This window comes from Pongo pygmaeus, chromosome 8 (assembly GCF_028885625.2).
Source record: "Pongo pygmaeus isolate AG05252 chromosome 8, NHGRI_mPonPyg2-v2.0_pri, whole genome shotgun sequence".
In the NCBI taxonomy this organism is placed as follows: Eukaryota; Metazoa; Chordata; class Mammalia; order Primates; family Hominidae; genus Pongo; species Pongo pygmaeus.
The window spans coordinates 131,925,603-131,937,691 of record NC_072381.2 but is presented as its reverse complement, the minus strand read 5'-3'; the positions used below and the strand labels follow the sequence as shown (position 1 = coordinate 131,937,691).

Sequence of the window (12,089 nt, the reverse complement as noted above, 5' to 3'; positions counted from 1 at the left end):
TGTGATTGCATTTTATTTTATTTAGTCAAAATTGAATTAATGCAGCAAACAATCTAACCATGCTATAGATTTAATTATTCTTTCATCATCTTCAGCAACAATTTGTAAGCTTGCAGCATCTTAGAATATGGCAATTGCTCCCAATTTTAAACTAAAATTTATCTGCTGGAGAGAGAGATAGAAAGAGAGGGAGAAATATGCCATACAGCATTTTGAAGATGCGAAAGAGGTACTCTGAAATCTAACAAGCTGGTATAGGTTGTTAGAACTGCAAAAAGTGTCAGTGGTCTGAATAGGGAGGAAAATTAGAGGTCATATTTATAAAACGAAGTATTTCAGATAGTAGGGAACAAAAGAGCTTGGTGCACAGTGGTTAATATCATCAATGTATCATACACCAGGCTCTGACTAATCGACTGGTTCAGTTAATCCTTCCCATAGCCCCACAAGACAGGTACTGCTCTTGTATTAATACCTAAAAATGAGAAAACTACAGCTTCAGTAGGTGACTTGCCCCAAATCTCACAGCTCGTATAACCTGCCTGGCTCTGGAGCTTTTGTTCTTAGCTTGCTCTAAAGGACTGTCATGGTAAAAGTCCCTTTTGAGTTACCAAGATTTACAGTATGGACTTTCTCACTTTAAAAACTGTCCAAGATGTTACAGTTTACAAGGCATCTGCTATCTGTCACAGATGGAGATTCTGCCGCCAATTTTTGTAGTTCTAAGAGAGAGTGGAATTATAAGAATCAATCTCTCATAACAGATTAAAGTAGGAAAGATACCTGTTAAAATATTTTTTTACCCAAAACGCTTGTGTTAGGTATTACTTTGGTTTAGCTCTGTATTTAATAAAGCTCAACATTTACTTCAGAGACTCTGGGCCTGAAATCCCACAAGATGGAGAAAGGAAGTTATTTGGGGTCCTGAGATTTACTCATCAATATTTAAATTCCTTTCTATGTGAAAGCACCAAGCTCACTGTCTCAAGATGTAAAGATGCATGGCTGTAATTAATTTGTTCCCTTGGAGCAGGAGTCAGAGCCCTAGGTTTGGGGAGGAAAATGAATGGAAAGAGCAGTGGATCACTGAGAGCTGTCCTTGGATGGAGATGCCAGTTAGGAGGAGAGAGATTGAGTCAGGGAAGGGCATGGGGGCGGTTCTTCTGAGCTCCACTGCTACTCTTTTTTAAGAAAGATATCAACCGAGGATATTTGTCACCTGTTTTTCACATTGAGCTGGCAAATTTCAGTATTTTCCTATTGATGTCAAAAATTAATCACAGTTTAGTCACTAATGTTGATGTCGATGTTTGTGGCTATGTGGCTGGATCCCTGTAACACACACACACACACACACACACACACACACACACACTTCTCTCTCTCTCCACTTTCACTGTCATGCTTGGTCATTATCTGTGACTGAGTTCAATAACTCTGGAAATTATACCTTCTGACCACCTGCTCTGGAATCATCTGGATCATCTAATTTGGTCAGTAGGTGACTCGAATTTCCCTCCTTTTTTTTTTTTCTTTTTATTATTATTATTACTATTATACTTTAGGCTCTATGGTACATGTGCGCAACGTGCAGGTAAGTTACATATGTATACATGTGCCATGCTGGTGCGCTGCACCCACCAACTCGTCATCTAGCATTAGGTATATCTCCCAATGCTATCCCTCCCCCCTCCCCCCACCCCACAACAGTCCCCGAAGTGTGATGTTCCCCTTCCTGTGTCCATGTGTTCTCATTGTTCAATTCCCACCTATGAGTGAGAATATGCGGTGTTTGGTTTTTTGTTCTTGCGATAGTTTACTGAGAATGATGATTTCCAATTTCATCCATGTCCCTACAAAGGACATGAACTCATCATTTTTTATGGCTGCATAGTATTCCATGGTGTATATGTGCCACATTTTCTTAATCCAGTCTATCATTGTTGGACATTTGGGTTGGTTCCAAGTCTTTGCTATTGTGAATAATGCCGCAATAAACATACGTGTGCATGTGTCTTTATAGCAGCATGATTTATAGTCCTTTGGGTATATACCCAGTAATGGGATGGCTGGGTCGAATGGAATTTCTAGTTCTAGATCCCTGAGGAATCGCCACACTGACTTCCACAAGGGTTGAACTAGTTTACAGTCCCACCAACAGTGTAAAATTGTTCCTATTTCTCCACATCCTCTCCAGCACCTGTTGTTTCCTGACTTTTTAATGATTGCCATTCTAACTGGTGTGAGATGGTATCTCATTGTGGTTTTGATTTGCATTTCTCTGATGGCCAGTGATGGTGAGCATTTTTTCATGTGTTTTTTGGCTGCATAAATGTCTTCTTTTGAGAAGTGTCTGTTCATGTCCTTCGCCCACTTTTTGATGGGGTTGTTTGTTTTTTCCTTGTAAATTTGTTGGAGTTCATTGTAGATTCTGGATATTAGCCCTTTGTCAGATGAGTAGGTTGCGAAAATTTTCTCCCATTTTGTAGGTTGCCTGTTCACTCTGATGGTAGTTTCCTTTGCTGTGCAGAAGCTCTTTAGTTTAATTAGATCCCATTTGTCAATTTTGGCTTTTGTTGCCATTGCTTTTGGTGTTTTCGACATGAAGTCCTTGCCCATGCCTGTGTCCTGAATGGTAATGCCTAGGTTTTCTTGTAGGGTTTTTATGGTTTTAGGTCTAACATTTAAGTCTTTAATCCATCTTAAATTGATTTTTGTATAAGGTGTAAGGAAGGGATCCAGTTTCAGCTTTCTGCATATGGCTAGCCAGTTTTCCCAGCACCATTTATTAAATAGGGAATCCTTTCCCCATTTCTTGTTTTTGTTAGGTTTGTCAAAGATCCGATAGCTGTAGATATGTGGCATTATTTCTGATGGCTCTGTTCTGTTCCATTGATCGATATCTCTGTTTTGGTACCAGTACCATGCTGTTTTGGTTACTGTAGCCTTGTAGTATAGTTTGAAGTCAGGTAGTGTGATGCCTCCAGCTTTGTTCTTTTGGCTTAGGATTGACTTGGCGATGCGGGCTCTTTTTTGGTTCCATATGAACTTTAAAGTAGTTTTTTCCAATTCTGTGAAGAAAGTCATTGGTAACTTGATGGGGATGGCATTGAATCTGTAAATTATCTTGGGAAGGATGGCCATTTTCATGATATTGATTCTTCCTACCCATGAGCATGGAATGTTCTTCCATTTGTTTGTATCCTCTTTTATTTCCTTGAGCAGTGGTTTGTAGTTCTCCTTGAAGAGGTCCTTCACATCCCTTGTAAGTTGGATTCCTAGGTATTTTATTCTCTTTGAAGCAATTGTGAATGGGAGTTCACTCATGATTTGGCTCTCTGTTTGTCTGTTATTGATGTATAAGAATGCTTGTGATTTTTGTACATTGATTTTGTATCCTGAGACTTTGCTGAAGTTGCTTATCAGCTTAAGGAGATTTTGGGCTGAGACAATGGGGTTTTCTAGATATACAATCATGTCATCTGCAAACAGGGACAATTTGACTTCCTCTTTTCCTAATTGAATACCCTTGATTTCCTTCTCCTGCCTAATTGCCCTGGCCAGAACTTCCAACACTATGTTGAATAGAAGTGGCGAGAGAGGGCATCCCTGTCTTGTGCCAGTTTTCAAAGGGAATGCTTCCAGTTTTTGCCCATTCAGTATGATATTGGCTGTGGGTTTGTCATAAATAGCTCTTATTATTTTGAGATACGTCCCATCAATTCCTAATTTATTGGGAGTTTTTAGCATGAAGGGTTGTTGAATTTTGTCAAAGGCCTTTTCTGCATCTATTGAGATAATCATGTGGTTTTTGTCTTTGGTTCTGTTTATATGCTGGATTACATTTATTGATTTGCGTATATTGAACCAGCCTTGCATCCCAGGGATGAAGCCCACTTGATCATGGTGGATAAGCTTTTTGATGTGCTGCTGGATTCTGTTTGCCAGTATTTTATTGAGGATTTTTGCATCAATGTTCATCAAGGATATTGGTCTAAAATTCTCTTTTTTTGTTGTGTCTCTGCCAGGCTTTGGTATCAGGATGATGCTGGCCTCATAAAATGAGTTAGGGAGGAATCCCTCTTTTTCTATTGATTGGAATAGTTTCAGAAGGAATGGTACCAGCTCCTCCTTGTACCTCTGGTAGAATTCGGCTGTGAACCCATCTGGACCTGGACTTTTTTTGGTTGGTAAGCTATTGATTATTGCCATAATTTCAGCTCCTGTTATTGGTCTATTCAGAGATTCAACTTCTTCCTGGTTTAGTCTTGGGAGGGTGTATGTGTTGAGGAATTTATCCATTTCTTCTAGATTTTCTAGTTTATTTGCATAGAGGTGTTTGTAATATTCTCTGATGGTAGTTTGTATTTCTGTGGGATCGGTGGTGATATCCCCTTTATCATTTTTTATTGCATCTATTTGATTCTTCTCTCTTTTTTTCTTTATTAATCTTGCTAGCGGTCTATCAATTTTGTTGATCCTTTCAAAAAACCAGCTCTTGGATTCATTTATTTTTTGAAGGGTTTTTTGTGTCTCTATTTCCTTCACTTCTGCTCTGATTTTAGTTATTTCTTGCCTTCTGCTAGCTTTTGAATGTGTTTGCTCTTGCTTTTCTAGTTCTTTTAATTGTGATGTTAGGGTGTCAATTTTGGATCTTTCCTGCTTTCTCTTGTGGGCATTTAGTGCTATAAATTTCCCTCTACACACTGCTTTGAATGCATCCCAGAGATTCTGGTATGTTGTGTCTTGGTTCTCGTTGGTTTCAAAGAACATCTTTATTTCTGCCTTCATTTCGTTATGTACCCAGTAGTCATTCAGGAGCAGGTTGTTCAGTTTCCACGTAGTTGAGCGGTTTTGAGTGAGATTCTTAATCTTGAGTTCTAGCTTGATTGCACTGTGATCTGAGAGATAGTTTGTTATAATTTCTGTTCTTTTACATTTATTGAGGAGAGCTTTACTTCCAAGTATATGGTCAATTTTGGAATAGGTGTGGTGTGGTGCTGAAAAAAATGTATATTCTGTTGATTTGGGGTGGACAGTTCTGTAGATGTCTATTAGGTCCGCTTGGTGCAGAGCTGAGTTCAATTCCTGGGTAACCTTGTTGACTTTCTGTCTTGTTGATCTGTCTAATGTTGACAGTGGGGTGTTAAAGTCTCCCATTATTAATGTGTGGGAGTTTAAGTCTCTTTGTAGGTCACTCAGGACTTGCTTTATGAATCTGGGTGCTCCTGTATTGGGTGCATATATATTTAGGATAGTTAGCTCTTCTTGTTGAATTAATCCCTTTACCATTATGTAATGGCCTTCTTTGTCTCTTTTGATCTTTGTTGGTTTAAAGTCTGTTTTATCAGAGACTAGGATTGCAACCCCTGTCTTTTTTTGTTTTCCATTTGCTTGGTAGATCTTCCTCCATCCTTTTATTTTGAGCCTATGTGTGTCTCTGCACGTGAGATGGGTTTCCTGAATACAGCACACTGATGGGTCTTGAGTCTTTATCCAATTTGCCAGTCTGTGTCTTTTAATTGGAGCATTTAGTCCATTGACATTTAAAGTTAATATTGTTATGTGTGAATCTGATCCTGTCATTATGATGTTAGCTGGTTATTTTGCTCATTAGTTGATGCAGTCTCTTCCTAGTCTCAATGGTCTTTACATTTCGGTATGATTTTGCAGCGGCTGGTACCGGTTGTGCCTTTCCATGTTTAGCGCTTCCTTCAGGAGCTCTTTTAGGGCAGGCCTGGTGGTGACAAAATCTCTCAGCATTTGCTTGTCTGTAAAGTATTTTATTTCTCCTTCACTTATGAAGCTTAGTTTGGCTGGATATGAAATTCTGGGTTGAAAATTCTTTTCTTTAAGAATGTTGAATATTGGCCCCCACTCTCTTCTGGCATGTAGGGTTTCTGCCAAGAGATCCACTGTTAGTCTGATGGGCTTCCCTTTGATGGTAACCCGACCTTTCTCTCTGGCTGCCCTTAACATTTTTTCCTTCATTTCAACTTTGGTGAATCTGACAATTATGTGTCTTGGAGTTGCTCTTCTCGAGGAGTATCTTTGTGGCGTTCTCTGTATTTCCTGAATCTGAATGTTGACCTGCCTTGCTAGATTGGGGAAGTTCTCCTGGATAATATCCTGCAGAGTGTTTTCCAACTTGGTTCCATTCTCCCCGTCACTTTCAGGTACACCAATCAGATGTAGATTTGGTCTTTTCACATAGTCCCACATTTCTTGGAGGCTTTGCTTGTTTCTTTTTATTCTTTTTTCTCTAAACTTCCCTTCTCGCTTCATTTCATTCATTTCATCTTCCAGGGCTGATACCCTTTCTTCCATTGGATCGCATCGGCTCCTGAGGCTTCTGCATTCTTCACGTAGTTCTCGAGCCTTGGTTTTCAGCTCCATCAGCTCCCTTAAGCACTTCTCTGTATTGGTTATTCTAGTTATACATTCTTCTAAATTTTTTTCAAAGTTTTCAACTTCTTTGCCTTTGGTTTGAATATCCTCCCGTAGCTCGGAGTAATTTGATCGTCTGAAGCCTTCTTCTCTCAGCTCGTCAAAGTCATTCTCCGTCCAGCTTTGTTCCGTTGCTGGTGAGGAACTGCGTTCCTTTGGAGGAGGAGAGGTACTCTGCTTTTTAGAGTTTCCAGTTTTTCTGCTCTGTTTTTTCCCCATCTTTGTGGTTTTATCTACTTTTGGTCTTTGATGATGGTGATGTACAGATGGGTTTTTGGTGTGGATGTCCTTTCTGTTAGTTTTCCTTCTAACAGACAGGACCCTCTGCTGCAGGTCTGTTGGAGTACCTGGCCAGCCGTGTGAGGTGTCAGTCTGCACCTGCTGGGGGGTGCCTCCCAGTTAGGCTGCTCGGGGGTCAGGGGTCAGGGACCCACTTGAGGAGGCAGTCAGCCCGTTCTCAGATCTCCAGTTGTGTGCTGGGAGAACCACTGCTCTCCTCAAAGCTGTCAGACAGGGACATTTAAGTCTGCAGAGGTTACTGCTGTCTTTTTGTTTGTCTGTGCCCTGCCCCCAGAGGTGGAGCCTACAGAGGCAGGCAGGCCTCCTTGAGCTGTGGTGGGCTCCACCCAGTTCAAGCTTCCAGGCTGCTTTGTTTACCTAAGCGAGCCTGGGCAATGGCGGGCGCCCCTCCCCCAGCCTCGCTGCCGACTTGCTGTTTGATCTCAGACTGCTGTGCTAGCAATCAGCGAGACTCCGTGGGCGTAGGACCCTCTGAGCCAGGTGCGGGCTATACTCTCCTGGGGCACCGTTTCCTAAGTCCGTCGGGAAAGCACAGTATTCGGGTGGGAGTGGCACCCCTGGAAAGGGAACTCCCTGACCCCTTGCGCTTCCCGAGTGAGGCAATGCCTCGCCCCTGCTTCGGCTGGCGCACGGTGCAATCACCCACTGACCTGCGCCCACTGACTGGCACTCCCTAGTGAGATGAACACGGTACCACAGATGGAAATGCAGAAATCACCCGTCTTCTGCGTCGCTCGCGCTGGGAGCTGTAGACCGGAGCTGTTCCTATTCGGCCATCTTGGCTCCTCCCTCGAATTTCCCTCCTAAGTTGGAACGTTTAGAGCTTGTCCCTGGGCGCACGCTAGAAGGCTGCCATAAGATCATGAAACACGCCAGGGACTGCCCTGCTGCCCTGTGAGTGTGGATGCCGTAAGTCTCCGCCTCTCCTCCAGGGCCCACACGAGATTGATCACTTTTCCTTCCAAAATGCATTCAAGCTGTAGCAATGATGGGAAGTCACCTTTTCTGCCAAATGATTATTTAAAAGGAGTAAATATAGAACAGAGTTCTCTTCTTTAAGAAAATTTTTAAATTTTCCTCTTAATAAAAGTAATAGCAACCCCATGCAGAAACGGGAAAATACAGAAACATATAAATAAGAAAATATTTATCTGTACGTTTTCCTCTATTTTCCCCAGCATTTTAACATAAGACTGTGATGCATATTAACTTTTGTAGCTCTCTTGTATTATTCTCTTATAATATCCCATCATAAGCAATTCCTCATGTCATTTAAATTATTTGTAATTTGTATTTTTAATTTCTGCAGAATATAAGTTGTGCAGTTGTGCAGTCACAATTTACTTACTCACTCCCCCTTTAAAAAAAAAAACAGCGATTCTTGGTGGCTGTCAGAGAATGGGGAAAAGGGACTGGGAAGTTAGTATTTACTGGGTATAGAGTTTCAGTTTCACAAGACAAGAAGAGCTCTTGAAATGGATAGTGGTGATGGTGGTACAACATTATGAATGCACTTAATACCACTAAGTTGTACACTTAAAAATGGCTAAGAGAGTAAATGTTATGTGTATCTTACCACAAGTTAAAAATTAGGGGAAGAATAGATTCTTTCTGGCTTCTCACTGCTCTATATCACACTGCATTGAGTTCTTTGTTTTTAGTAACTGCATGGAAAGGCAAAAGTTTCATGATGGAGAGTGAGAAAAGCTCAGATTTTTCCATTTGTCTTTAAACTGTCTTCCCCTGTTGCTACATACCAGAGCAAGTTCATACATTGGAAAATGCACTTCCATTCAAGATGAAATTCCCCTAGGCTGACAGATTATCTGGTGACCATGGCTGCAGAGCAACTCAATGGAGGAAGGCAGGTTTGCAGCAAATGCGGAGAGGACTGCAGAGTCCTCTGTGGGAAGCTGCAGCCAAAGAATCGTCGGGCGAGTACAGCGTAGGCTGCAGAGCAACAATGGGGAAAAATTCAGGTTTCAACGTAGAGATGAGAGGAGAGCCTTATTCTTTGGAGAAATAAATTGCTACAGGAATGGAGGCATCGTCTCTCCAGTGGCTTAAGAGCCGATTCCTCTGATCATCTGCTACTTGACTCTTTCTGGTTTCAATTTATGAAATTATGCCCTTCTTAGAAATACCTCAAGGCATAAATATAAAGTTAAAAACAGTCAATAAAAACATAAAATTCTGAAAGCAGTTACCAGCACTACAAAATCATCTTTGAAACATTTAAGAGAAATCAATATCTTAAAGCAGCATCTATGAGAAAGAAAATGTAAAAAAGTGTGTTGTGTGGTGCTGGTCAGGAAATGGATGGCTCACCAAAGCAAGACACAAAACCCAGCCACTCATCTGACCTCTCTCCAATGCGAATGTTCTACCGTAAATATGAGATGATTTTCATCCTCCTTTTAAATCAAATCTGATGTCAGTTAATTTTATTTTAGATGAAAGAAATCTCTTTGTAAAGACATGTTTCGTTAACCCAGTAGAAAGGAGGATGGAGTGTCACCCTGAAACAGCTTAATTTGAGAAGATATTTGGTGTAAAATATGTAATTACTTTCTAGAGAAAATTTGCCCAGTTTTAAAAGTAGTCGGCTGACTTAGGAACATTGAATAACCCCCCATCTCATCCCCTTCTTGGTTTCTGAGACCCAGAAGAGGGATGCAACACAAAGTGATGTGTTAGGGGCTGAATTGCATCCCCCCAACCCCCACTACATTGATATGTTGAAGTCCTATGCTCTACTTTCTCAGAATGTGACAGCATTGGGAGGTAGGGTCTTTAAAGAAGTGATTAAGGTTAAGTGAGGTCATTAGGGTGGGTCCTAATCCAATCTGGTGTCTTTATAAGAAGAAAAGATTAGGACCCAGACATGGAGCACAGGACAGAGGGAGGACCATGTGAAGACGCAGAAAGAAGACGGCCGTCTACAAGCCAAGGAGCGGCCTCAGAAGAAACCAGCCCTGTGACACCTTAATCTCAGATTTCCACCTCCTAGAACTGAGAAAATTAGTTCAGTTGTTTAAGTCACACAGTGCGTGGTACTTTGGTGCTATGGTAGCCCTGGCAAACTCATATAGATTTTTAAGAGGTTGGACCTTATCTTCAGTCATTTAATGGGTCTCACTGAGACACTAGGGTTTAATACACAGAACTTCCCATACAAGAGTGTCCTGTGTTTTATAGAGCAAAGAGTCCTCCAGAGTTTTCTTTTCAATATCTCCCAGTTTGTTGTTTGGGGACTTTTTGTCAAAGCTGAGACTATACACTGGGAAAATGCAGCACTTGGCTCATAGTAGGTGCCCAAATAAATATGTGGAATGCACAGTTAAAGAGTTTGACTGTGACTGTATGTATGAATAATAGAATTGCACCTAAAAAATTACATGACTTCTACATTTCTATCAGCAAAGTTTCAATGTATTGGATGTACAACGAGTCATTTCTATTTATGTCATTCAGGTAAACTCAAATGCATTCCATTGTAAATTCCACTGAAATATGGTATCACTGTGATGTGAACACTGCTCACTCCTTTGTAGATTGGGTTATGTCAGATATCCACTCGTTTCTGCTGGGTCATGGGAAGAGTACTGGAGAATTACATCACACATTGGTATTTTGAGAGGGCAAATTGATTTTTCTTTGGAACTGGGCATTCATCAGTATCTGTCCCTCAGGAGGAGTGTCACCTTGACATCCTGAGTGATTCCAGGGCTTCAGAAATAAGTTCAAGTTCATGCCGTTCATGATTGCTTTACCCTCATCCATTCACATCTGACAGAGTCAAAAATCACAGTCACATTTGCCAGGTCCCACTTAATGAAATGGTGGCTAATTCCTTATCCCGTCCTCTGGGCCTCTAGGTCCTTCTGGAGGGATGTACAGGCCTGCAGCCCCTCAGCACAGCCTGGGGGCATCCCTCAGCATGCACAGCCCTGGGCTCTGGCTGTGGCTTCAGGGCTCAGTCCAGGTGTGTAGCCAGAGTCAGGTATTTCCCATCCTTGTTGTTCCAGGGTGAGATGACATTCACCCATTCCCAGCAACACACCCCTCGTTAATGCCAAGCTTATGGGTGTCATGGTGTCCTGAGCCTGAAGAGCAGGTACTCTCTTGATACTGGAGACCACAGTACGAGGAAGCCTGGAGGCCCCCGCCCGAGAACCACCCCTGTTTTCTCCTTGCTTAGCAGCTGTGGCAGCCAAAGGCCCTGTCCAAGGTCCTGTAGCCAGTCTGGGAGTCCCGGCTCACGCTAGACCCCAGGCGGCCTGAGTCCTAGGCCGGTATCTTTCCCACCATATCCATGCAGAAGAATCACCTGGGAGCTGGTGAAAGATACAAATTCTAGGCTTTATCCCCATAGATCCTGAGCAACCTAGGCCCAAGGAAGGAGAGGTCTAGAAATCTGCATTTTTAACATGTCCTCCCCACCAACACACACACACACACACACACACACACACTCTCTCTCTCTCTCTCTCTCTCTCACTCACTCACTCATTCACTCTAGGTGGTTTATATGCAGGCAGTCCCTGGCACAAACTTTAGGAAACATTGCCCTATAAAGTAAGACCTATACTGCAGTTTCCAAAGTGGGTCTTTTTTTTTTTTCTTCAAAGAGCAGTGTCAAAGGAGTTCCTACTGGGTATGATTACACTCCTCGTAGGGTACACAAGAACAATTATGATCAGAACTAAATTTAACTAAAATGGGAGGGACTGTGTACCAAGTGAAATAGGCAGCATGTGCATTTCAGTTTTTCTTGTATGTAAACTACATCCATAAAATGTGCTACAAGGGGAAGGGATTCAGGGTGTCGCAGAAGTGTTGGGGCTACAGGCTGGAATCTCACTGGAAGCTCTAAGAACACTGATGCCTGGGTCTCCCCGCCCAGGAATTCTAATGTAATTATTTGGGAATGAGGCCTGGGCATTAGGGTTTGGACGGGTTCCTAGGTGACTGATGAACCCTGGGCTGACAACTGCTGGAGAGGAAGCCCCACCTGACAGGACTTCCAGCAGCGTTAGCCTCAAGGAAGCAATGCATGATATGATTGGGAAGTGTGAGGTAGCCGTTGGGCTAAAAGAGAGGGCTGAAAGTCCCCTTTCATGACTCAGTGCTACTGCACTGACCTTTTTTTTTTTTTTTTTTGGAAAAAGTAGCCATGGATATTTTCATTTATTTTTAAATGAAGTAAATTTTAAAATGACTCTCCTGTCTATTTCTTCTTTTTTGCTCATCTCTGGGTATTTGAATGTACAATTCCCCATGTATCTTTTTCTTTTTTTTTTTGAGACGGAGTCTCGCTCTGTCGCCCAGGCTGGAGTGCA

General features: G+C 42.0%; 1 protein-coding gene across 6 annotated transcripts in view; it reads left to right on the top strand.

Moving 5' to 3' along the window:
* C8H10orf90 (chromosome 8 C10orf90 homolog) overlaps nucleotides 1–12,089 on the top strand; it is a 265,705-nt gene that overhangs the window by 170,652 nt on the left and 82,964 nt on the right. The gene's annotated exons all lie outside the window — the stretch shown is intronic.